Source organism: Pseudophryne corroboree, chromosome 2, assembly GCF_028390025.1.
Source record: "Pseudophryne corroboree isolate aPseCor3 chromosome 2, aPseCor3.hap2, whole genome shotgun sequence".
Classification (NCBI taxonomy): Eukaryota; Metazoa; Chordata; class Amphibia; order Anura; family Myobatrachidae; genus Pseudophryne; species Pseudophryne corroboree.
Window position 1 is genome coordinate 536,794,203 of NC_086445.1, and position 25,216 is coordinate 536,819,418.

Consider the following 25,216-nt stretch of genomic DNA (forward strand, 5'->3'; position numbering starts at 1 on the left):
AAAAAAAAAAAAACACCACAGGTAGGTGGTATACAATTATGGATGGACGAGCGACTGCCGACACAGAGGTAGCTACAGCCGTGGACTACCGTACTGCGTCTGCTGCTAATATAGACTGGATGATAATGATATAAAAAATATATATATATCACTACTGCAGCCGGACAGGTATATATTATATAATGACGGACCTGCTGGACACTGTCAGCACTGCAGACTCCTAAAGTAAGCTACTAGTATCAAGAAGATAGAAGAAAAAAAAACACAACTGGTAGGTGGTATACAATTATGGATGGACGAGCGACTGCCGACACAGAGGTAGCTACAGCCGTGGACTACCGTACTGCGTCTGCTGCTAATATAGACTGGATGATAATGATATAAAAATATATATATATATGACTACTGCAGCCGGACAGGTATATATTATATAATGACGGACCTGCTGGACACTGTCAGCACTGCAGACTCCTAAAGTAAGCTACTAGTATCAAGAAGATAGAAAAAAAAAAAAAACACCACAGGTAGGTGGTATACAATTATGGATGGACGAGCGACTGCCGACACAGAGGTAGCTACAGCCGTGGACTACCGTACTGCGTCTGCTGCTAATATAGACTGGATGATAATGATATAAAAAATATATATATATCACTACTGCAGCCGGACAGGTATATATTATATAATGACGGACCTGCTGGACACTGTCAGCACTGCAGACTCCTAAAGTAAGCTACTAGTATCAAGAAGATAGAAAAGAAAAAAAACACCACAGGTAGGTGGTATACAATTATGGATGGACGAGCGACTGCCGACACAGAGGTAGCTACAGCCGTGGACTACCGTACTGTGTCTGCTGCTAATATAGACTGGATGATAATGATATAAAATATATATATATATCACTACTGCAGCCGGACAGGTATATATTATATAATGACGGACCTGCTGGACACTGTCAGCACTGCAGACTCCTAAAGTAAGCTACTAGTATCAAGAAGATAGAAAGAAAAAAAAACACAACAGGTAGGTGGTATACAATTATGGATGGACGAGCGACTGCCGACACAGAGGTAGCTACAGCCGTGGACTACCGTACTGCGTCTGCTGCTAATATAGACTGGATGATAATGATATAAAAAATATATATATATCACTACTGCAGCCGGACAGGTATATATTATATAATGACGGACTTGCTGGACACTGTCAGCACTGCAGACTCCTAAAGTAAGCTACTAGTATCAAGAAGATAGAAAAAAAAAAAAAAACACCACAGGTAGGTGGTATACAATTATGGATGGACGAGCGACTGCCGACACAGAGGTAGCTACAGCCGTGGACTACCGTACTGCGTCTGCTGCTAATATAGACTGGATGATAATGATATAAAAAATATATATATATATATATCACTATTGCAGGACACGTATATATTATATAATGACGGACCTGCTGGACACTGTCAGCAGAATGCGTTTATAGAATAAAAACACCACACGACGAGTGTTTAAATTTTTCAGGCAGACAATCACAATATACTGGTGGTCAGTGGTCACTGGTCAGTCACACTGGCAGTGGCACTCTGGCAGCAAAAGTGTGCACTGTTAATGTACTCCTGCTATAACTGCTCCCCAGTCTCCCCCACAATTAAGCTGTGTGAGCAGTGAGCACTCAGCACAGTCAGATATACATAGATGATGCAGCACACTGAGGCTGAGCACAGATATGGTATACTGTGTCTCGTTTTTTTTTCAGGTAGAGAATGGATTATATTAAATAATAATAAAACTGCACTGGTGGTCACTGGTCAGTCACTAGTAAACTCTGCACTCTCTGAGTACTCCTAAGCTCCAGTAAATCAAGTGTCTCACTCTCACTCTCTATCTATTTCTATTCTAAACGGAGAGGACGCCAGCCACGTCCTCTCCCTATCAATCTCAATGCACGTGTGAAAATGGCGGCGACGCGCGGCTCCTTATATAGAATCCGAGTCTCGCGATAGAATCCGAGCCTCGCGAGAATCCGACAGCGGGATGATGACGTTCGGGCGCGCTCGGGTTAACCGAGCAAGGCGGGAAGATCCGAGTCTGCCTCGGACCCGTGTAAAAAGGCTGAAGTTCGGGGGGGGTTCGGATTCCGAGGAACCGAACCCGCTCATCACTAGTATGCACCAAGAAAAAACGTGAGGCAAAGGAGGCGCCACTTGTAACTTCTAGAAACACATAATAAAATGCTTACACAATAAAATTCCCACAATGGTAAAAACGACAAGTGAATCAAAGTTCACCTTCCATGAAGATGGATACTAAAAAGATAGTAAAAGAACACAGAACATAGTGTATTCCAATTTAATTAGTTGATATAGCTTTATTGCTTCTTGGTCTCACTCACATGATGTAAAAGTTTAATTTGCATGTAGAGATCAGTGCATCAAGATGATTAAACTTCATAAATATGCACACAGCATAAACTCCAATTGGCACTTAAAAAAGAAAGATAGAAAATAGTGCAATACTGTCTGTGTATAGAGAAAAATTCTTTTCATAAAAACACTCACAAACACAGACTTGATAACAGCATAAAACAAGGAAAAGTTGCATGGACATCAGGACAAAGGGAAACAGCCACCAGCAGCATGGGATTATAGTCACCGCAAGTCCCGGTTTACTCAAGGCGTCCCCACGCTGTCAGATCCGTTCTCCAAGTCTCCAGTCCGTCCAGCACAAAAGGTCCCCAGCCTTAAGCGCTTTCGGATAGTATATCCTGTTTCGGGTATGCCTGACCCTTTGCTTTACCCGGAGGGCAAAAGTAACGAAAGGAAGTACTCTTAGCCTTCGAGGCCGAAGGAGTAGTACTAGGTAGACATGCAGTCTTAGCAGATGCCAAGTCAGCGACAATCTTGCTGAGATCCTCACCAAAGAGGATGATTCCTTTAAACGGGAGCACCTCAAAGGTTTTCTTAAGAGTCCAAGTCCACCGACCAAGACCGTAACCAGAGAATACGGCGAGCCAAAATGGATATCGTAGCAGCCTTGGCTGCCAGAACACCAGCATCTGAAGCGGCTTTTTTAATGTAATGAGATGCCGTGACAATATGAGAGATATTGTCAGGCATGTTCAGGAAAATCGGATGGAAACTCTGCTTCCATTTCCTGAGCCCACGCCTCAATAGCTTCTGCGGCCCAAGTAGCCGCAATGGTGGGCCTATGCGCAGCCCCTGCAAGGGTATAGATAGCTTTTAAGCAGCCCACCACACGCTTATCCGTCGGCTCCTTGAGAGAAGTGACGGTAGTGACAGGCAGAGCAGATGACATCACCAGCCGAGCGATTTGCTAGTCCACCGGCGGTGGAGTTTCCCAATTTTTACTCAATACTGCCGCAAGGGGATAGCAGGCTAGCATCTAGATAGCAGGGGATAGCAGGCAGTGCGGGGTGAATTTCTTTCCTGGGTTCTCCCAGGATTCCTGACGTATGTCAACCAAGTGGTCAGAATGAGGTAAAACCAATTTAGTAACCTTCTGACGTTTGAACCTGTCCAGTTTCTTAGATGTAGTAGCAGGCTCAGGATCATCATCAATCTGAAGAATGAGCCTGATAGCCTCTAAGAGATCAGGAACATCCACCTGTGAAACAGATTCCTCATCAGAAACGTCATGATTAAAGTCTGTGGGGTCAGTATACAGGCAATCTTCATCGGAAGAGGTATCCAGAACATGCGTGGATAGAGAAGAAGTAACAGCCCGCTTGGAGGACTTCTTAGGTTTAGTCTTAGGCGGGACAGGGTCAGGAATACGTTTATCCAAAGAGTTATTCAAGTGCTGTAACTGAGTGGACAGAGTATCTATCCATGGCGGATTAACCACAGTGACCGTATACGGCTGATAAGACATAGGAGGTCCCATAGGGGGCGCAAGTCTAGTTACCAGTGTAGCCAGTAAATTAAAAAAGGCATCCCAAGGCGGGCCCTGATGTGCCCCCGTTGTTACAAACTGACTGGGGGGTACAGAACCCCCAAAACCTGAACCCTTCGCAGCCATGTTATCCTCAAATGCATCTGGGACATCATAACCCCGCACGGCGGAATCAGTCCCAGACCCATCGCCCCCTGTAGCTGACATAATATGAAAGCGTAAACCACGGGCAACACAGTACAATGTCAGGAGATAGAATACCTAACACAAACCCCCTGTGCAGTGTGACAGCACAAACAGAGGATTTCTGAGGTAAAATGTGACTGAAAAATACAGAGAAAAATACAAAATACGTATATCCTGTGAAATACCTATATTATCTAATAACCCTGATGCACGGAGCCCCCTCAGGTTACAGAATAAAGGGATAGCAGTAGGCGTGAGATACACGGAGTAGAGATCACCCAGCAGCTATACGCACACACACACAGTCACATGTACAATGCAGGAATCATGACAAACAATAAAATTGCACTGGACTAGCAATACTATTACTGAGTAAGGCTATGTGTATAAACAGATATATCAATGCACAGTAAAAACTGGATGAATATCACAGGGTACTTGTACTAAATAACCCTGAAGTATGCACTTGTCCTTAACTAACACTGTCTAAACGACATGTAGAATACTTAAGTGTCCTGTAAATGCACAGCGCTGATGATGCAGGCAGCTTTACAGAGGAGGCATCACTCAGCAGTCCCAGAATCAGCGCAACTGTGTGTAATGGCACCCAAACGCTGACAGGGAGTGAGGGAGACAGAGAGATGCAGCTCCAGAGCGGGAACATTTACTCTAAATGGCGCTCGGGCTGGGGGAGGGGATACAGGCCAGAGTCTTATCCCCTTGCTGGACAGCACCACCGGGTGCTGCGGGCCTTAATAAAATGGATTATAGCCTATTCCGACCTGTGCCCTTGCCCTGGTGGTCTAGTGGGGTCCCTGTACGGCCACAGTGTCCACGCCAGTGCGCGTGGTCCGCCTCCTAATGGCCGCACCGGATCACGATTTCCAGCAGGTCCCGCCTGGGGGACCCTCTTACCTCTTTTCTGAGTGCGGCCACGCGATCCCGGAGAACTTCGGTTAGTGTGTGTGCCCTGGGTGAAGAACCGGAGCCACCACTGTAAGTACCTGGCAACAAGGGACGCGGGAGTATACAGCGCCGCTGGGGGAGGTGATGGAGCTGCAGCAGGAGATATCAGAATATCTAGCACTAGAGTGCCTCTGCTGCAGCCCTTGAAGTCTTCTATCTTCTTTAAAATAGCTCTTCTTAGGGCTGCTGGAAAGCCCTGCCCGTTAGCTGCCTGCACTGCAGGCACCAACTTACAAACTGAGCTCCTGTGCACAGAGGCTGAGTTATAGAGGAGGCAGCGCTGAGGATCTTGGGAACAGTCAAAGCTTTTAGCCTCTTGGTGCCTCGGCTCAAGATCGTACTCTACACCACGATGTTATTCCCTGTGGAATACCAGTTGTCAAAGTCGGAAAAATATCATGCTACACGTTGCCATATATTCACCCCATGCGCTTGCCCGATACACGTGCACGTTCTCTCCCGTGCGTGCGCATATTCGCAGATGCGTGACGGCGCCTCCACGGCCGTGCGCATTGGCGCGTGGTATGCGCACTTACGGTAGAGTTCGTGTGCGTCTAGCGGGCGACTCAATCGTTACATAGTAAATCCAAATAGTGTGTGTTATAGATAATGTTCCCTTTAATAATAACTGTAAGTTTGTTTAATGTAACTGGTCCCTGGACAGAGGAATTCCTCTTTTCATGGTACGAAGGGTCAGACAGGGTTTGAGCAGTTGTGTTTGGTACCTAACTAAAGAACATTTTATTAGAAACAATCCGGTGCTGGTTAGGTAAAGATTAATCGCTCCTGCATATAGTTATGTCTATTAGTAGTTTCTGGACATTTATTCATTGTCCATGTGTTGGAAATCCTGAGTTTCCCTCCCACCTGAGCAGTCTGAAATAGTCACGGCCCACCTGTTCAAACAAACCTATGACCTTTTGTTGTAATATGAAGACAGATTCCTGTGTCCAATGAACAATGAGATTATAGGTCCCTTTGTAGTGTACTGTATGCAGTGTATATAAGGACAGCCAGCCTGGCCAGCTCATTCTCTCTCTCTCTCCACAAACGGTTTTCATCTTGACTAACTTGGAGCTGGTACCAGAAGCTGCGCAGTGATCATTCCCCAGTGTGTGTAAGTTATTCTCTGTAACCAACTTGTTCCCTGTTTGTATTTGCCATATTCTCTCTCTCTCTCTGTTATTGTATAAGATTGTGATGCTATTGTATATTTATGTGTAGTTATTCTGCTTAGATATTGATGTTAGACTGTAGTGTATGAACTGTTCACTGTTTTCACCTTTTTACATCAGCTAGACATTGCTAGTAAAGGTGTTGGAACCTCAGCAGGGTGTCTGTGTGTTTCTAGCTAGTACAAAGGGTTTCTGTGTATTTCAAATCACTCAAACAGCTTGCTTATATATCCAGGTTAACCAGTTGTATATCATTACAGTGTTACAATTCTAAGGTTTACAGTGTAAGCATATTCTGTGTTTAAAGTTTATAAAAGTACTGTCTGTGTGTGCGCTCGCAGTGTGTATTCCATACACCCAGCGCAGTGTGTGTACGTTACTTGCGTACCACGTGTGAGGCCTTCATACGCAAATAGCGTATGATGTGCGTAGCACGTGCACGAGGTTTAGCGGCCACTACGGCTACACGGTATTAGTATATAGCTAATGTTAAAAGGTATAGATCTGACTCTATCAATTGGGGGCTCTCACGGGATATCACGTTCTTAATGATGCACTGTACATTACAAACGCGGCTGTAATAGACCGGCTAATGATGGACGCATCGCAAAATGCTGACGGAAAAAAAAACCATCCACGTTAATGTATTGTTGTGGTATCAGTAAGACGCTGATAGGAAATTTTAAGGGACAAGGCGTTTCTCATAATATTTAAGATGCTAAAATGTATTTTTATTGTTGCAAAACAAGGTTCAAATGGATCATATCGTGTTTGATTCAGATTGGATTGTTTATCTGTTTAAATAGGTTTAAAAGTATTTTTAATCGCTCTGCATAGCGTGATAGTTTTTAGCTCAGGCCTAGAATAACTTTAGGGGCTTGAATGATGATTTTCTTTGTGACAAAAGGAACCGCATGGTCTGTCCACCATTTTGTGTAACCCTCATGGATGTGGAAGGGGGAGGAGCAGCAGCGGCCATTTTGGGAAGGTCCAAAAAAAAAATTTCCTAAGCGGCTGATTTTTAGTTGACTCAGGAAATAATCAGCCATCCATTGTCAAAAAGAAATCATCATTTAATGAGGTTTTTTTTAATGCATTTGTTTAGTCCATGTCATGGTCAATCATGAGTGGTTCAGATAGAGTTTGATAAAAGTTAATAATAAAATAAATATTTAATTTAGGAAATACAAATAACACGTAGTGGTTTTTTTGGGGGGTTTTTTTGTCACTATCCCCATTCAAGAGCCTGTTTAACTCTGCTACTTGTAAGATGGGCCATTGAAATGCAAATGAACCTGTGTAACTGGTTTTGTTCCCTAGCAGTGAAGACAATCGCCTTCACAGATTAGTTAAAAAAAAGCACCTTCATATGCAAATTAGAAGCACTGAATAAGGTCTCATATATGTAATAGTGATTAGTACATATATGTAATATCTATATGTGCGTGCTTACATCAATGTATGTTATTAGATTAATTTAGAATTGCATTTTCATCTGTGTACTTTCACATCTCACCTTCCTGGTTGCCATTTCATAATTGATAACGTGCTGAGAAAGATTTGTTGCTATTGGTAGTTAAAAGTAAAAATAATACGTTAAGGAGTAATTTGTAAAACACGCACTCAGCTTTGCCTAAAGATACAAGGAAAGACCTGTGTGGTGCTCGGTAGATGATTACAGTTAAAGATCATTTACATTGATATAAACGTGTTAATTGTATTTCTGTGGACATATCTGGCTGGCGTACGCGTGTCTCTAACAAAAGGGTGAGACTAGCGTACGCGACGCAAGGGCCGACGCACGGAGCGTATATTACGCAACAGAGCATCTGGGTACGCCCACATGATACAAATCACACGATAGTATTGTTTTAAGTAAGCGATAAGGAGGCAACGCGATAATAGCACAAATTGATTTCAGTTTCCAAAATGTAGTTTAAATACCTTACTTTACTGTAATGCCTCTGGGGAGAGCTATCAGATTACGGGAAATGATTTTTCTGATCAGAAAACTATAGAATGATAGTGGGTTGAAAACGGTATGAGTGTATTGAACTCCTCTTGGTGAAGTCTTGGTGAAATCTTGGTGAAGTAAATCTTGGTGAAGTAAATCTTGGTGAAGTAAGTCTTGGTGAATCACGGTCTAGGTGAATACGTGATGAGCACGGTCTAGGTGAAAACGTGCGACGGAGTGTGATAAAGTTTTCGTGGTATTACGCTCTGGCTGTTTTGGAGCACAGTAGGGAGACTCCAACGATCCTACCATTTATAGGCAACAAGTGTCTATAAGTGGTACGATTGGACCGCACGGTTGTATGTGTGACCAATAACGCAACGTGATATGAGGTCGTATATTTAAATTGTCCTCATGCGTGTTGTAGGGAGCACATGCAAGCGTGATTTGTGTAAAAAAATATAAAGGTAAGGAATTTTCGCTGGTAGGGCCTGCAACGATTACGTGGGTCTGCTAAAAGGGGCGGATTCGTTGTACTCGGAGCAGAAGAAGCTGGTGGAAGAGCTTGGAAAACTTCCACCGTAGACTTCTGTGTTTGGTGCATTTTAGGAAGTTTTTCTGTGTTAAAAAGGTCCACAATGGAAGCCAAGTGCACAACACAGGGACGTTTAGCAGTCAGGGTTCAGACTGAAGAGGCTTGCAGACCCCGAGGGTCTGCTCGGTTAGTAATGTGGGGGAAGTATGGTCCCCACACTGAGACCTTTTGTGACGAATGGACACGAATGACTGTGGGGGATAAAGCACCATTTCCTGGGATAGGTAGTTTTGACTCAGAGGTATTGCATAATTTAAGGCGAAGGATCTGTCTCATAAAATCCGGGAAGCAACGAATTAGACATTATGATTGTTTACAGATATGGCAACAGGAAGGTGAAATACAAGGAGGATTAGCTTACACAGCTGACTCTCACTGTGGTAAGAAAAATATGGCAACAAGAGAGAAGGTGGTTACAGAGAGTGGCACACTAGTGTTTGATAAACATGCACTTAGCAACTGTATTATTGATGATAAGAATAATTGTAATAAATGTAACAATGATAAAGGTAACAAATGTAACAATGATAAAAGTAAAACTGTTAAATGTACCACTGTTAACCCGTGCAAGTTGCACCCCATGTTAAACTTCCCTCAGGATCACAAACAAGAAAGTGAGCCCAGCACGATGTCGGCACCTTTCCCAGCAGCCATCATACAAGACATCCAGGTGGACGCGACCAAATCGGTAAAGGCAGTAATCAAACCCCCTAACGGAGGGTCAGGTGAGGTCGTGTCCACAGGTACGTATGGTGTTATATATCACGCACAAACAAATGTACCTCATATTGTAGAACCAACTCAGAATGACGTTATTGGACTTAATCCTGTCAGGGTAATTGCAGTACCCAATGGGAAAACTGACACTTCAGGAGTCACTCCTGTCAGAAACATCGCCATGACTGCCCCTTTTCCCGAACGGAATTAAGATCAATGGTGTCTGAATTCCCTGATCCTAGGAAAGATCTAGTTGCAAGCCAGAAGTACATTAGAGAGCTAGGAAATACTGTGGAGCCCAATAACAAAGATTGGCGGGTATTGCTGAGGGCATGTTTACCCCCCAATGTCGACTCAGTGAAATTTATCGCTGACTGTAAACTAGATGAAGAGGTACCCCTTACGGATGAGTACAATCAAGATAATGTAAAAAGAATCAATCTGCAGTTGGGAGTGTATTTCCTGCTGTTGTCAAATGGAACAAAATTTTCTCCATCAAACAAAAAGAGGGAGAAACAGCTGCTGATTACTTCCATCGGGCATTGCAGGACATGGCTAGGTATACAGGGATAGAAGACATTAAAACAAATGTGAATCATAGAGAAGTAGCTGTGTCCGTATTAATGGACGGCTTAAAAGACACACTAAGAATCAGGGTACAAACCTCTCTACCTCACTGGAGAGGTATCTCGGTGGCTGCATTAAGAGAGTCCGCTATCGAGCATGACCGTAATATCCAAAGAACCAGGGAAGCACAGGGAGAGCGGTTGATGGTGATGAGCATCCAAGCACTAGAGGAGGCATCAAATCGACCGAAACCCCAGGCCACTGGCACAGAGGAAGCCAAGGGTTTGTTATCTTTGTAAAAGAGAAGGGCATTATGCCAGCAACTGTAACAGCCCACATAAAGTCAGACCCCCTAGACAAGAACACGAGCAGAGTTATGACACACGAAATTGTAATCAGGGATCATATAAGAATAAGTTTGGGCCGCACCTGTAATATGTAGTCGGGAAAGGTGATCATTAGGACTGATAGTAAGCCTGAGGTTACAGTTAATGAAATTGGGAGGTCAGTTCCTTGTAGACACAGGAACGGCCGGGTAAACGTTGTAATTGATTTGTAAATGTTTTTTTCCCCATCTCTGACGTTCATCGGCAGAACTCAAACATCACATAGCTACTTGGTCTTTCCAGAAGTCTACCTAACCCCAGTGTGACCTACCGACATCGGTGTGTCCTGGCCAGGCACAAAAAGGGTGGAGTGTGGAAATACTGGTGGGGGAGACTGCGCAAAGATACCAATGGATGTGTTGGTGTGACAGCCTGATGGTGAACGGAAGATCTGACAATGTTTTTGTTTGTTTGTTGTTTTATGTAACATATATATGAATTGTTCTCTCTCTCGTTTGTTTTTTTCCTCTTCTCTCTCATGTTTTCATGCTTTAAAGATGGTATGTCACACATCAGTTAGACAAATGGTAATGCAAGATTTTTGCTCCTTACAGAAAGATCGCAGATTTGGAAGGAATATTGTATCACCAGAATGATTCGTTAGGAAGACTGAGAGACAGCACCTTTGAGATGACAGCAGAGCAAGAAGAACAACACGACTAGAGGACAAAAGCATCATAACATTTTTTCTTTCCCCTCAAAGTATTTTTTTTTTGTGCCCCCATTACAAATTTCTCTTTCTCCTCCTGTAAGATGGAATCGCCCCAAGAGACTGCAGTCCGTGTTTTCCTGTTGACCATGATGTTAACCAGAGCAGTCTGTTTCGGTGAGAGTACCAGTGAGGTCGAGAAAGGATCCGGAATGGGTTTCTGATGACTGAGACGGAGGCGTAGATTTCCAAGAACAACATAATCACCGAGTAAAGGCGAGTATCAGAAAACGATCTGATAGCATTGACAATAGAAGGAATTGTGAAGGATTGTTAGCAGAAGAGAACTGCATCTGTAGACACTGTGACAGTATAGTTGAGGATGGGTGCATCAAGAAATGTCAATCCAGTTTTAATATCCATATGGACCGGCATCCATTGAGTGACTATCACTCATTAGTGGGTAAAGTGTTAAATCAGACAGACTGTTGGGTATGCTCTCAAGTACCTCAAGGCCATAGCAAATCAGGACTAGTACCATTCCCTTTAACTGTAGGAGAGGTACTTGAGCTAAGTGGTGGGAGGCCGGTGGACAGGAGGTTTAATATCTCTAGTCCTCCTAGTTTGAAGCTCCACCAATATCATGTGGATAGATCCTTAGTGTGCTTTAACATTTCCAATCCCCGAAAGCCGGGAAATTGGGAAGTGTCATGGAGTAATCAAACCATGACCTTTTCATACAGACCCGACAAAATGCCCATAGACACAGAACTTATACGCCAGATAGCCGACCATAGGAAATTTTGCCGGTATAGGTACACTTTAGGAAGTAGGACCATGCGAGTTGGAGAAGTATCACCAGGATACTGTGCACATATCGTACAAACAGATACGTGTACTAAACAGATGGGAGAATTAGGGTTAGGAGATTTCACATGGAAAATTTGTAACATGGTAATGTCATACTCCGTCCCATATGTTCTCCCCGATGATGCATCTTTCATATGCGGGAGGAAGGCGTATAAGTGGCTTGCCCCAAACTCAGAGGGATTATGTTATATTGGAAAAGTACTGCCTGAGGTAATGACTGTATCCCATAACAAAATGAAAGATATTCACCGCAGTGCCCAAGCTCCTTATACTCACACTCATTACGAGCACATTGTTAAACGGCACCTGGTAGAAAGAACAGACCATCCGGCCTCTGACCTGATCCATGAATCCACCGGGATTCAAGTCCTACTCGCGTTAGATGTCACTCGTACCGCCAGAGGAGTGTTAAATTATAGATATATATCTGCGCTTGCAAATTTATTAGACAATATCACCGAAATGTATGACGACACGTTCAGGTACACTGGGAAAGAGTTACAGGCCTACAAAACAGAACTGGTTCAGCATAGGATGATTCTCAATTACCTCACAGCTGTGACAGGCGGGTATTGTGTTACCCTAGCAACTCAGTCTGGAATAAAGTGCTGCACGTATATCACAAACAGCACAGAGGACCCAGTCGAGGTCATAGACCAAAAGATGGATGACATTTTGCAATTAAAGTGGGAGTTCCGGAGGAGACATAATCTCACTCTCGCAGCTGTGGGCAATGAGCTGACCGGTTGGGTGTCATGGTTGAACCCACGAAATTGGTTCACGGGCTTAGGAGAATGGGCCCAAGGTATTATCATGGATGTAGGGAAATTTCTCTTGTGGATATTGGGAGTCGTCATATTTGTTGGCCTGATATTTAGATGCGTTCGGATTTTAACGAAGTGTAAAGGTAATACCAGAGTGATGAGTTTAAGGAGCAAAGACACTATAATAACAACAACAAATTTGATTTATGACCCAACGATAGAGACAATGTTGTGATGAAAATGCGATTCCACGGTCCGTTTCTTTCACCCGTTTCTCCTTTGTTTTCCTCCAAGGTACAAAGACATCCGCTTGGAAGAAGAATTTGACAACCTCTTTTATACAGACTATTGATGGACTATACCACAGACCCCCAATATCCCTAGTGACTTTAAATTTTTACGATAGCCCAAATATTTTAGTGACTGTAACTTTCTGGACAATGGAAAAGCTTTTGTCGCCATTTATAGCAAAAGCATCGAGAGACATCAGACAACATGTACATCAAGACAAGACATCAGACAAGACCTCAATCGGCGAATGCATATTAAACTCACATAGTTTATGACTGCATTTGTACTAATTACTTCTTCTCTTCACCTCTACAACCTTCAGGTAATGCCACACATAGTCGATAGGGAATATAGACACAGATATCAGCACTCACATACCCCCCCATTTATGTATCATCAACTAAAATGTGCTCCCCCATTTGTTGCAACCAAAAGCCGAAAAGAGCTCGGTAAAGTTTGACAGCCCATCCACAGACCCTTAATACGGGATAAGAAGGATTCAAATGTATACTTCGCAATACCTCGAAGCTTGATTTAAAACACGTACGGCACGATGATATATGACCCCTCAAACATGGATTCATACACACATGCTTCTACTATCTCACTAGGTCATACCTTTTTCCCACCTTCTCCTCTCCTCCCTTTTCTCAATCATAAAATGGTACTAACATGATGGTATATATTTTTCTTTTTGAATTATTTTAGGAAGTGGCAGTTATTGTTGACTGCCAAAGGGTGGACTGTCAAAGTCGGAAAAATATCATGCTACACGTTGCCATATATTCACCCCATGCGCTTGCCCGCTGCACGTGCACGTTCTCTCCCGTGCGTGCGCATATTCGCAGATGCGTGACGGCGCCTCCACGGCCGTGCGCATTGGCGCGTGGTATGCGCACTTACGGTAGAGTTCGTGTGCGTCTAGCGGGCGACTCAATCGTTACATAGTAAATCCAAATAGTGTGTGTTATAGATAATGTTCCCTTTAATAATAACTGTAAGTTTGTTTAATGTAACTGGTCCCTGGACAGAGGAATTCCTCTTTTCATGGTACGAAGGGTCAGACAGGGTTTGAGCAGTTGTGTTTGGTACCTAACTAAAGAACATTTTATTAGAAACAATCCGGTGCTGGTTAGGTAAAGATTAATCGCTCCTGCATATAGTTATGTCTATTAGTAGTTTCTGGACATTTATTCATTGTCCATGTGTTGGAAATCCTGAGTTTCCCTCCCACCTGAGCAGTCTGGGGTAGTCACAGCCCACCTGTTCAAACAAACCTATGACCTTTTGTTGTAATATGAAGACAGATTCCTGTGTCCAATGAACAATGAGATTATAGGTCCCTTTGTAGTGTACTGTATGCAGTGTATATAAGGACAGCCAGCCTGGCCAGCTCATTCTCTCTCTCTTCACAAACGGTTTTCATCTTGACTAACTTGGAGCTGGTACCAGAAGCTGCGCAGCGATCATTCCCCAGTGTGTGTAAGTTATTCTCTGTAACCAACTTGTTTCCTGTTTGTATTTGCCATATTCTCTCTCTCTCTCTGTTATTGTATAAGATTGTGACGCTATTGTATATTTATGTGTAGTTATTCTGCTTAGATATTGATGTTAGACTGTAGTGTATGAACTGTTCACTGTTTTCACCTTTTTACATCAGCTAGACATTGTTAGTAAAGGTGTTGGAACCTCAGCAGGGTGTCTGTGTGTTTCTAGCTAGTACAAAGGGTTTCTGTGTATTTCAAATCACTCAAACAGCTTGCTTATATATCCAGGTTAACCAGTTGTATATCATTACAGTGTTACAATTCTAAGGTTTACAGTGTAAGCATATTCTGTGTTTAAAGTTTATAAAAGTACTGTCTGTGTGTGCGCTCGCAGTGTGTATTCCATACACCCAGTGCAGTGTGTGTACGTTACTTGCGTACCACGTGTGAGGCCTTCATACGCAAATAGCGTATGATGTGCGTAGCACGTGCACAAGGTTTAGCGGCCACTACGGCTACACGGTATTAGTATATAGCTAATGTTAAAAGGTATATATCTGACTCTATCAATGTGTACCCCGCTGCAGAAAAATAAGATTTTAAACCTACCGGTAAATCTATTTCTCCTAGTCCGTAGAGGATGCTGGGGACTCCGTAAGGACCATGGGGTATAGACGGGCTCCGCAGGAGATAGGGCACCTAAAAAGAACTTTGACTATGGGTGTGCACTGGCTCCTCCCTCTATGCCCCTCCTCCAGACCTCAGTTAGAGAACTGTGCCCAGAGGAGATGGACAATACAAGGTAGGATTTAGCAATCCAAGGGCAAGATTCATACCAGCCAACACCAATCATACCATGTAACCTGGAACATACATAACCAGTTAACAGTATGAACAAACTACAGTAACGGTCCAAGACCGATGTCAACTGTAACATAACCCTTATGTAAGCAACAACTATATACAAGTCTTGCAGAGTTTCCGCACTGGGACGGGCGCCCAGTATCCTCTACGGACTAGGAGAAATAGATTTACCGGCAGGTTTAAAATCTTATCTTCTCTTACGTCCTAGAGGATGCTGGGGACTCCGTAAGGACCATGGGGTTTATACCAAAGCATCCAATCGGGCGGGAGAGTGCGTATGACTCTGCAGCACCGACTGAGCAAACGCTAGGTACTCATCAGCCAGGGTATCAAACTTGTGAGACCTGTGTTCCGACTCCCTCTGGAGCTAATGGTGTCCAGTAGCCTTAGAAGCAGTGCCCAACTTGACAAGCCAGCTCTGCTTCTCTCTCCTCAGTCCCACGATGCAGGGAGCCTGTTGCAAACAGGACTCCCTGAAAATAAAAAACCTAACAAAATTCTTCTTCAACAGAAAACTCTGGAGAGCTCTCTGCAGTGCACCCATTCTCCTCTGGGCACAAGATCTAACTGAGGTCTGGAGGAGGGGCATAGAGGGAGGAGCCAGTGCACACCCATAGTCAAAGTTCTTTTTAGGTGCCCTATCTCCTGTGGAGCCCGTCTATACCCCATGGTCCTTATGGAGTCCCCAGCATCCTCTAGGACGTAAGAGAAATTAGATTTTACTTACCGGTAAATCTATTTCTCGTAGTCCATAGTGGATGCTGGGGACTCCGTAAGGACCATGGGGAATAGACGGGCTCCGCAGGAGACATGGGCACTTTAAGAAAAAATTTAGATTCTGGTGTGCTCTGGCTCCTCTCTCTATGTCCCTCCTCCAGACCTCAGTTAGAGAAACTGTGCCCGGAAGAGATGACAGTACAAGGAAAGGATTTTGGAAATCCAGGGCAAGATTCATACCAGCCACACCAATCACACCGTATAACTTGTGATAAACTTACCCAGTCAACAGTATGAACAACAACAGAGCATCAGTTCAACCCTGATGCCACAATAACATAGCCCTTATTGCAGCAATAACTATATACAAGTATTGCAGAAGAAGTCCGCACTTGGGACGGGCGCCCAGCATCCACTACGGACTACGAGAAATAGATTTACCGGTAAGTAAAATCTTATTTTCTCTAACGTCCTAGTGGATGCTGGGGACTCCGTAAGGACCATGGGGATTATACCAAAGCTCCCAAACGGGCGGGAGAGTGCGGATGACTCTGCAGCACCGAAAGAGCAAACACAAGGTCCTCCTCAGCCAGGGTATCAAACTTGTAGAACTTTGCAAAAGTGTTTGAACCTGACCAAGTAGCCGCTCGGCACAGCTGTAATGCCGAGATTCCTCGGGCAGCCGCCCAAGAAGAGCCCACCTTCCTAGTGGAATGGGCCTTAACTGATTTTGGCAGCGGAAATCCAGCCGCAGAATGAGCCTGCTGAATCGTGTTACAGATCCAGCGAGCAATAGTTTGCTTTAAGCAGGCGCACCAAGCTAGTTGGAAGCATACAGGATAAACAAAGAGTCTGTTTTCCTGACTCTAGCCGTTCTGGCTACATAAACCTTCAAAGCCCTGACCACATCAAGGAACTCGGAATCCTCCAAGTCAGTAGTAGCCACAGGCACTACAATAGGTTGGTATATATGAAAAGATTAAACCACTTTTGGCAGGAATTGTGGACGGGTCCGCAATTCTGCTCTATCCGCATGGAAAACCAGACAGGGGCTTTTATGTGACAAAGCCGCTAATTCTGACACACGCCTAGCCGAAGCCAATGCTAGTAGCATGACCACCTTCCACGTGAGATATTTAAATTCCGCCGTTTTGAGTGGTTCAAACCAGTGGGATTTCAGGAAACTCAACATCACGTTAAGATCCCAAGGTGCCACCGGGGGCACAAAAGGGGGTTGAATATGCAGCACTCCCTTCACAAACGTCTGAACTTCAGGTAGAGAAGCCAGCTCTTTTTGAAAGAAAATGAATAGGGCCGAAATCTGGACCTTAATGGAACCCAATTTTAGGCCCAAAGTCACTCCTGACTGTAGGAAGTGAAGGAAACGGCCCAGCTGGAATTCCTCCGTAGTGGCATTCCTGGCCTCACAACAAGCAACATATTTTCGCCATATACGGTGATAATGTTGAGCTGTCACGTCCTTCCTAGCCTTTATCAGCGTAGAAATGACCTCATCCGGAATGCCTTTTTCCGCTAGGATCCGGCGTTCGGCCGCCATGCCGTCAAATGCAGCCGCGGTAAGTCTTGGAACAGACAGGACCCTTGTTGCAACAAGACCTGTCTTAGAGGAAGAGGCCACGGGTCCTCTGTGAGCATTACTTGCAGATCTGGATACCAAGTCCTTCTTGGCCAATCCGGAACAATGAGTATTGTTCTCACTCCTCTTTTTCTTATGATTCTCAACACCTTGGGTATGAGAGGAAGAGGAGGAAATACATAGACCGATTGGAACACCCACGGTGTCACCAGGGCGTCTACAGCTATCGCCTGAGGGTCTCTTGACCTGGCGCAATACCTCTGTAGCTTTTTGTTGAGACGGGATGCCATCATGTCCACCTGTGGCAGTTCCCACCGACTTGCAATCTGTGCGAAGACTTCTTGATGAAGTCCCCACTCCCCCGGGTGGAGGTCGTGCCTGCTGAGGAAGTCTGCTTCCCAGTTGTCTACCCCCGGGATGAACACTGCTGACAGTGCGCTTACGTGATTCTCCGCCCAGCGAAGAATTCTGGTGGCTTCCGCCATCGCCACCCTGCTCCTTGTGCCGCCTTGTCGGTTTACATGAGCCACAGCGGTGATGTTGTCTGATTGAATCAGAACTGGTTGACCGCGAAGCAGGGTCTCTGCTTGACGTAGGGCGTTGTAAATGGCCCTTAGTTCCAGGATGTTGATGTGAAGGCAAGTCTCCTGACTTGACCACAGACCTTGGAAATTTCTTCCATGTGTGACTGCTCCCCACCCTCGGAGGCTTGCATCCGTGGTCACCAGGACCCAGTCCTGAATGCCGAATCTGCGGCCCTCGAGAAGGTGAGCACTCTGCAGCCCCCACAGGAGAGACACCCTGACCCTGGGGGATAGGGTGATTAACCGATGCATCTGAAGATGTGATCCGGACCACTTGTCCAGTAAGTCCCATTGAAAGGTCCTCGCATGGAACCTGCCGAAGGGAATGGCCTCGTATGATGCCACCATCTTTCCCAGGACTCGAGTGCAGTGATGCACTGACACCTATTTTGGTTTTAATAGGTCCCTGACCAGTGTCATGACTTCCTGAACTTTCTCTATCGGAAGATAAACCCTTTTCTGGTCTGTGTCCAGAATCATGCCCAGGAAAGGCAGACGAGACGTAAGAACCAACTGCGACTTTGGAATATTTAGAATCCAGCCGCGTTGCCGTAAAACTTCCAGAGAACGTGCTACGCTGATCAGCAACTGCTCTCTTGACCTCGCTTTTATGAGGAGATCGTCCAAGTATGGGATAATTGTGACCCCTTGCTTCCGCAGGAGTACCATTATTTCCGCCATTACCATGGTAAATATTCTCGGAGCCGTGGAGAGACCAAACGGCAACGAGACACCATAAAATCCCCCCCTTCCAGGCTTGCAATGACCGCACTCAGCGATTCCATCTTGAACCGGAACCTTTTTAGGTACATGTTCAGGGATTTTAAATTCAATATGGGTCTGACCGAACCGTCCGGTTTCGGTACCACAAACATGGTCGAATAATAACCCTTTCCTTGTTGAAGGAGGGGAACCTTGACCACCACCTGTTGTAGATACAATTTGTGAATTGCAGTTAACACTATATCCCTCTCTAAGGGGGAAGCTGGCAGGGCCGATTTGAGGTATCGGTGAGGGGGCATCTCTTCGAACGCCAGCTTGTATCCCTGAGACATAATATCTATTGCCCAGGGATCCAACTGGGAGTGAACCCACTTGTGGCTGAAATTTCGGAGACGCGCCCCCACCGGGCCTAGCTCCGCCTGTGGAGCCCCAGTGTCATGCTGTGGATTTTGTGGAAGCCGGGGAGGACTTCTGTTCCTGGGAACTAGCTGTGTTGTGCAGCTTCTTTCCTCTGCCCCTGCCCCTGGCAAGAAAGGTCGCACCTCGGACTTTCTTGTTTTTCTGTGATCGAAAGGACTGCATTTGGTAATACGGTGCTTTCTTAGGCTGTGAGGAAACATATGGCAAAAAATGTGACTTTCCAGCCGTAGCTGTGGAGACCAGGTCCGAGAGACCCTCCCCAAACAATTCCTCACCCTTGTAAGGTAAAACCTCCATGTGCCTTTTTGAGTCGGCATCACCTGCCCATTGCCGAGTCCACAGGACCCTTCTGGCAGAAATCGACATAGCATTTATTCTAGAACCTAGTAGGCTATTGTCTCTCTGAGCATCTCTCATATAAAGGACAGCGTCTTTAATATGCCCCAGGGTCATTAATATAGTATCCTTGTCTAAGGTATCAAGTTCCTCAGATAAGGTATCCGTCCATGCTGCTACAGCACTACACACCCAAGCCGACGCGATTGCCGGCCTCAGTAAGGTACCTGAATGTGTATAAATGGACTTCAGGGTACCCTCCTGTTTTCTATCCGCAGCATCTTTGAGGGTAGCCGTATCCTGTGACGGCAGGGCTACCTTCTTGGATAATCGTGTCAAAGCTTTGTCCACCCTAGGGGAGGATTCCCAGCGTAACCTGTCCGTTGGCGGGAAAGGATACGCCATAAGAATCCTTTTGGAAATCTGCAGTTTTTTATCTGGAGATTCCCAAGCCTTTTCACATAACTCATTGAGCTCGTGTGAGGGGGGAAAAGTTACCTGCGGCTTCTTTTCCCCATACATATGAACCCTCCTGTCAGGGACTGGGGTTTCCTCTGTGATGTGCAACACATCCTTAATAGCTATAATCATATAACGGATGGATTTAGCCAATTTTGGCTGTAACTTTGCATCATCGTAATCGACACTGGTCAGAATCCATGTCGGTATCCGTGTGAATAATTTGGGATAGTGGGCGCTTCTGAGACCCTGTCGGCCTCTGCGACATAGGATCAGGCAAGGGTTGGGACCCTGACTGTCCTGAGGCTTCAGCTTTTTCCAACCTATTATGTAAGGAATTAACATTATCATTTAAAACCTTCCACATATCCATCCAATCAGGTGTCGGTGCCGTCGGCAAAAACACCACATTCATTTGCTCCCGCTCTGCTTCCACATAGCCTTCCTCATCAGATATGTCGACACAAGCGTACCGACACACCACACACACAGGGAATGCCCTTTTGAAGACAGTTCCCCCACAAGGCCCTTTGGTGAGACAGAGAGAGAGTATGCCAGCACACACCCCAGCGCTATATAACCCAGGAATAATAAGATTTTAAACCTACCGGTAAATCTATTTCTACTAGTCCGTAGAGGATGCTGGGGACTCCGTAAGGACCATGGGGTATAGACGGGCTCCGCAGGAGATAGGGCACCTAAAAAGAACTTTGACTATGGGTGTGCACTGGCTCCTCCCTTTATGCCCCTCCTCCAGACCTCAGTTAGAGAACTGTGCCCAGAGGAGATGGACAATACAAGGCAGGATTTAGAAATCCAAGGGCAAGATTCATACCAGCCCACACCAATCATACCATGTAACCTGGATCATACATAACCAGTTAACCATATGAACAACAACAGTAACGGTCCAAGACCGATTTCAACTGTAACATAACCCTTATGTAAGCAACAACTATATACAAGTCTTGCAGAGTTTCCGCACTGGGACGGGCGCCCAGCATCCTCTACGGACTAGGAGAAATAGATTTACCGGTAGGTTTAAAATCATATTTTCTCTTACGTCCTAGAGGATGCTGGGGACTCCGTAAGGACCATGGGGTTTATACCAAAGCATCCAATCGGGCGGGAGAGTGCGTATGACTCTGCAGCACCGACTGAGCAAACGCTAGGTCCTCATCAGCCAGGGTATCAAACTTGTAGAATTTAGCAAAAGTGTTTGACCCCGACCAAGTCGCCGCTCGGCAAAGTTGTAATGCCGAGACGCCTCGGGCAGCCGCCCAAGAAGAGCCCACCTTCCTAGTGGAATGGGCCTTAACCGAATTTGTAACCGGCAATCCAGCCGTAGTGAGCCTGCTGAATCGTATTACAGATCCAGCGAGCAATAGTCTGCTTCGAAGCAGGTGCGCCAATCTTATTGGCCGCATACAGGACAAACAGAGCCTCTGTTTTCCTAATTATAGCCGTCCTGGCTACATAAATCTTTAAGGCCCCGACTACGTCCAGGGATCTGGAATCCTCCAGGTCACTTGTAGCCACAGGCACCACAATAGGTTGATTCACATGGAATGAAGAAACCACCTTAGGCAAAAATTGCGGACGTGTCCTCAATTCAGCTCGATCCACATGAAAAATCAAGTAAGGGCTGTTGTGTGACAAAGACGCCAATTCTGACACTCGCCTTGCCGATGCCAAGGCCAACAACATGACCACCTTCCAAGTAAGAAATTTCAACTCAACCTTGTTAAGCGGTTCAAACCAGTGTGATTTTAGAAACTGCAACACCACGTTGAGTTCCCACGGTGCCACTGGAGGCACAAAAGGAGGCTGGATGCGTAGCACTCCCTTTACAAACGTCTGGACTTCTGGAAGAGAAGCCAATTCCTTCTGAAAGAAAATCGAGAGGGCCGAAATCTGTACCTTAACAGAGCCTAATTTCAGGCCCATATCCACTCCTGTCTGTAGGAAGTGGAGAAAACGACCCAGATGAAAATCTTCCGTAGGTGCATTCTTGGTCTCACACCAAGACACATACTTTCGCCAGATACGGTGATAATGCTTAACCGTCACCTCCTTCCTAGCCTTTATTAAAGTAGGGATGACCTCTTCCGGAATCCCCTTTTTCGCTAGGATTCGGCGTTCAACCGCCATGCCGTCAAACGTAACCGCGGTAAGTCCTGAAATACACAGGGCCCCTGTTGCAACAGGTCTTCCCTCAGAGGAAGAGGCCAGGGATCTCCTGTGAGCATCTCTTGTAGATCCGAGTACCAGGCCCTTCGAGGCCAGTCTGGGACAACGAGTATCGTCTGTACTCTTCTTTGCCTTATGATCCTCAACACTTTTGTGATGAGAGGAAGAGGAGGAAACACGTAGACCGATTTGAACACCCACTGTGTTTTCAGAGCGTCTACTGCCACTGCCTGAGGGTCCCGAGACCTGGCACAATACCTCCGAAGCTTTTTGTTGAGGCGTGACGCCATCATGTCTATTTGAGGAGTTCCCCAAAGACGTGTTATGTCTGCAAAGACTTCTTGATGAAGTCCCCACTCTCCTGGATGGAGATCGTGTCTGCTGAGGAAGTCTGCTTCCCAGTTGTCCACTCCCGAAATGAAGACAGCCGACAGAGCGCTTACATGATTTTCCGCCCAGCGAAGAATCCTGGTGGTTTCGCGACTCTGCTTCTTGTCCCGCCTTGGCGGTTCACATGAGCCACTGCTGTGACATTGTCTGATTGAATCAGAACCGGTAGGTTTCGAAGAAGACTCTCCGCTTGTCGAAGGCCGTTGTAAATGGCCCTGAGTTCCAACACATTGATGTGTAGACAGGACTCCTGGTCTGACCAAAGTCCCTGAAAGTTTGTTCCCTGTGTGACCGCTCCCCATCCTCGGAGGCTCGCGTCCGTGGTAACCAGGATCCTGTCCTGAATCCCGAACCGGCGACCCTCCAGTAGGTGAGCACTTTGCAACCACCACAGGAGAGACACTCTGGCCCCTGGGGACAGAGTTATTTTCCGATGTAAGTGCAGATGGGACCCAGACCACTTGTCCAGAAGGTCCCATTGAAAAGTCCTTGCATGGAACCTTCCGAAGGGAATGGCCTCGTAGGCCGCCACCATTTTTCCCAGAACTCGAGTGCATTGGTGAACTGACACCCTTTTCGGTTTTAGCAGGTCTCTGACCATGTTCTGGATGTCCTGGGCTTTCTCTATTGGGAGGAAGACCTTCATTTGTTCCGTATCCAGTATCATACCTAGGAACGGTAGTCGAGTTGTCGGAATCAACTGTGACTTCGGTAGATTTAGAATCCAACCGTGTTGCTGGAGCACTCTCAGAGAGAGTGCCACACTGCTCAGCAATTTCTCCCTTGATCTCGCTTTTATCAGGAGATCGTCCAAGTATGGGATAATTGTGACTCCATGCTTGCGCAGGACCACCATCATTTCCGCCATTATCTTGGTGAAAATCCTCGGGGCCGTGGAAAGTCCAAACGGCAACGTCTGAAATTGGTAATGACAATCCTGTACAGCGAATCTCAGGTATTCCTGATGGGGGGCATATATGGGGATATGAAGTTACGCATCCTTTATGTCCAGAGACACCATAAACTCCCCCTCCTCCATGTTGGCTATTATCGCTCTGAGTGATTCCATTTTGAATTTGAATCTTTTTATGTACAGGTTTAGGGATTTCAGATTCAAAATAGGTCTGACCGAACTGTCCGGTTTCGGGACCACAAATAGGGTTGAGTAGTAACCTCTTCCCTGCTGGTGCAGGGGAACCTTGATTATCACTTGCTGTATGCACAGCGTTTGAATTGCAGCTAACACTACATCCCTTTCCGATGTGGAAGCTGGTAGGGCCGATTTGAAAAATCGGCGCGGGGGCACCTCCTCGATTTCCAGTTTGTACCCCTGGGAAACTATTTCCAACACCCAGGAATTCAGGTGTGATCTGACCCAGGCCTGACTGAAAAGTCGAAGACGTGCCCCCACCGGTGCGGACTCCCTCAGGGGAGCCCCAGCGTCATGCTGTGGGTTTTGGAGCAGCCGGGGAGGACTTTTGTTCCTGGGCACCTGCCGAAGCAGGTTCTCTTTTGCCTCTGCCCTTACCTCTGACGAGGAAAGAGGATCCCCGACCTCTTTTGGACTTTTGCGACCGAAAGGACTGCATCTGATAGGGTGTTACTTTCTTTTGCTGTTGGGGAATATATGGTAAAAAATTTGATTTACCTGCCGTAGCTGTGGAAACCAGGTCCGTCAGCCCATCCCCAAACAATACATCACCCTTATAGGGTAGTACTTCCATATGTTTTTTGGAATCCGCATCACCCGTCCATTGGCGAGTCCATAAGGATCTTCTCGCTGAGATAGACATGGCATTGGCCCTAGAAGCCAGCAATCCAAGGTCCCTTTGAGCATCCCTCATAAATAAGACTGCGTATTTTATATGGGCTAGAGTTAAGAATATAGTATCCTTATCCATATTATCAAATTGATCTGTCAGCTCATCTGTCCAAGCTGCAATTGCGCTACACACCCATGCCGACGCAATTGTCGGTCTTAGCACAGCCCCCGTATGAGAATAAATACACTTTAAGGTAGTTTCTTCCCTGCGATCTGCAGGGTCCTTAAGAGCCGCTGTGTCAGGAGACGGTAGCGCCACTTTCTTGGACCAGCGCGTCAGGGCCTTGTCCACAGTGGGGGATGATTCCCAAATCTCCCTGTCCTGCTTAGGGAAGGGGTATGCCATATAAATTATTTTGGGAATCTGCGGTCTCTTTTCCAGAGTCTCCCAAGCTTTTCCAAAGAAATCATTTGATTCATGAGATGTGGGAAAATTAATAATCTGTTTCTTTTCCTTAAACATGCGTACCCTTGTGTCGGGGACCAAGGGTTCATCCTCAATATGTAACACATCCCTTATTGCCACAATCATACACTGAATGGTTTTAGTCACCCTAGGGTGCAATTTTACTTCGTCGTAGTCGACACTGGAG

The 25,216-nt window shown here is 45.7% G+C and overlaps 1 protein-coding gene across 4 annotated transcripts in view; it reads right to left on the minus strand.

The window, feature by feature from the left end:
- SPOCD1 (SPOC domain containing 1) overlaps positions 1-25,216 on the minus strand; it is a 493,492-nt gene that overhangs the window by 403,248 nt on the left and 65,028 nt on the right. The gene's annotated exons all lie outside the window — the stretch shown is intronic.